The sequence below is a fragment of the Oncorhynchus gorbuscha genome, linkage group LG10 (genome assembly GCF_021184085.1).
Source record: "Oncorhynchus gorbuscha isolate QuinsamMale2020 ecotype Even-year linkage group LG10, OgorEven_v1.0, whole genome shotgun sequence".
Lineage (NCBI taxonomy): Eukaryota > Metazoa > Chordata > Actinopteri > Salmoniformes > Salmonidae > Oncorhynchus > Oncorhynchus gorbuscha.
In genome coordinates this window covers 46,444,940-46,447,795 of record NC_060182.1, presented here as the reverse complement: position 1 = coordinate 46,447,795, position 2,856 = coordinate 46,444,940, and positions in this window count along the sequence as shown.

The window sequence follows — 2,856 nt, the reverse complement described above, 5'->3', positions numbered from 1 at the left end:
ATGACAGCTTTGCACACTCTTGGCATTCTCTAAACAAATAAATTACTGAATAAACTAAAGTAAAAATTAATAGAGCAACAATAAAATAACAATGGCGAGGCTATATACAGGGGATACCGGTACCTAGTCAATGTGCGGGGGTACAGATTAGTAGATAGGGGTAAAGTGACGGACTTGGCGCTTGCGCTCGGTATCGCTTGCCGTGAGGTAGCAGAGAACATTTTTAGGGCCTTCCTCTGACACCGCCTGGTATAGAGGTCCAGGATGGCAGGAAGCTTGGCAGGAAGTACTGGGCCGTACGCACTACCTTCTGTAGCACCATGCGGTCGGAGGCAGAGTAGTTGCCATACCAAGTAGTGATGCAACCAGTCACGATGCTGTCGATGGTGCAGATGTAGAACTTTTTGAGGATCTGAGGACCCATGCGAAATCTTTTCAGTCTCACTAAGGGGGATTAGGCGTTGTCGTGCCCTCTTCACGACTGTCTTGGTAGGTTTGGACCATAATAGTTTGTCGGTGATATGGACTCTAAGGAACTTTAAGCTCTCAACCTGCTCCACTACAGCCCCGTCGATGAGAATGGGGGTGTGCTCGGGCCCTCCTTTTCCTGTAGTCCACGTTCATCTCCTTTGTCTTGATCGTTTTGAGGGAGAGGTTGTTGTTCTGGCACCACACTTCCAGGTCTCTCACCTCCCTATAGGCTGTCTCATCATTGTCGGTGATCAGGCCTACCACCGTTGTGTCGTCAGCAAACTTAATGATGGTGTTGCAGTCATGCTTGGCCATGCATGGGTGAACAAGGAGTACATCAGGGGATTAAGCACACACCCCTGAGGGATCCCCGTGTTGAGGATCAGCGTGGCAGATGTGTTGTTGCCTACACTTACAACGTGGGTAAGAGTAGGCAGCATCAGGCAAGGGAAAACAGGCACAACACGAAAAGAGGGTCTATGCAGGAACAAACAGCTAAAACCGCAGACTGCCTGAACAGAGGTTACCATCTGGCCGCATGGAAGTGGCAGGGCTGAGTATTTGTAGAGGTCTTGATTATGGAACAGGTTGCAGCTGGTGGGCGTCTGCTCTGCCACCAGCAATTCTTTCTCAGGCCACACACACACACACACACACACACACACACACACACACACACACACACACACACACACACACACACACACACACACACACACACACACACACACACACACACACACACACACACACACACACACACACACACACACACACACACACACAGAGAAAAAGGGAGAGAGCACTGGGGGAATAGCGGCAGGTTAGGGAGACCAAGGATGAGCAGTAGAGGGCGTGGCAGGCATTTACAAAACGGTAAACAACTTTGACTGTAGTCATTTAAAGATTTTTAGCACGGCAGTAGCTAAGAAATAAATCTAAATAACCCACTCAGAACAGACTGACAGCATAAATGTTTCGGCACAACAAAGATGGAGCACACGTGTAGTAATAATGTGTATCCTCTCCCTCCTCGGCAAGTTGCCGTTCCAGGTGGTGTTCAGTAGTTAGGCATCAAACTGAAGAAAAAAACAGACTGAAAGACTATCTTGATGTCTCAAACCCCATGCCATAGTGTTTCTAAACCCAGACACGCAACTTCACGAGATTTACATTACATTTACATTTAAGTCATTTAGCAGACGCTCTTATCCAGAGCGACTTACAAATTGGTGCATTCACCTTATGACATCCAGAGATGCCCGGGAACGCTTGTGAAGCAGACCGGGGAGGGGGGGGGGGGGTTGTCTTCTTCTTCTGTATTGTCAAGCCTTGATCAGTTTCACCTGTCCTTGTGATTGACTCCACCTCCTCCTAGTGTCGCTTATTTTCCCCAGTGTATTTACCCCTGTCTGCCACTCTGTACCTCCTGGACTCTGATCTGGTTTTGACCTTTTTGCCTGTCCACAACCATTCTCTTGCCTACCCCTTTGGATTAATAAACATTGTAAGACTCCAACCATCTACCTCCTGTGTCTGCATCTGGGTCTCGCCTTGTGCCTTGATAGGTATAATGGCATTCGCAGCAATTTGATGTGCATTCCGCCACCTACTGTGCGGGTGAATAATAAGGAAAAAACAAATGAACTAAACAAAATAAACCAGCTTTTCGGTATAAAAACAATTCTAATCAGGAGCCTGTGTAGGGACAAAAGACTCCTTTGAGGGCAGGACATTTCCTAGTGACAATAGTCCTTGTAGTGCTTTTGCCATGAAGTCTTGGAGCCCTAAAAACCTCTCGGCTGCAGATATGATGTCCAGCTTCTTCGACTTCTTAGACACCTGTGCTGTACAATTAATCACTGTGGCTCTAAATGCCACAAAATCCACTTTCTTCACAATGAGTGTATCCAGATCACTTGATTAACTTAAAAAACACTAGCAGCTGGTTGAAATGCATCCACCGCCATATCTTCAACACTGCTGCCTCTTCCCCCTTCGACTCTCTTCACCGCATCAACATAGGAGATCTGCTGCACAGCCCTGATCCTTCACACCTCGACCGCCCTCATCCTAATAGGGCACTCAAGTTCGGAGTATGATCCTCACCACAGTTGCAACATTTTCCATTGACAGATTCTTTATTACTATACTTCTCCCATCTACAAACATTTGACACGTGACCATATCCTTTACAATTCCCAAATTGTAATGGTTTGGACTCAAATGCTCTCACAGCATACCTCACATATCTAAGCTTCACATATTCAGGTAGAGTCTCCTCAAACTTTTCTCCTTTCTCCCATTTCATACGGGTCAGGTGACACACACTGACCACTCCTGGGATTTGTGACTAAGGTACTCATCATCTGTATCCATCGAGAC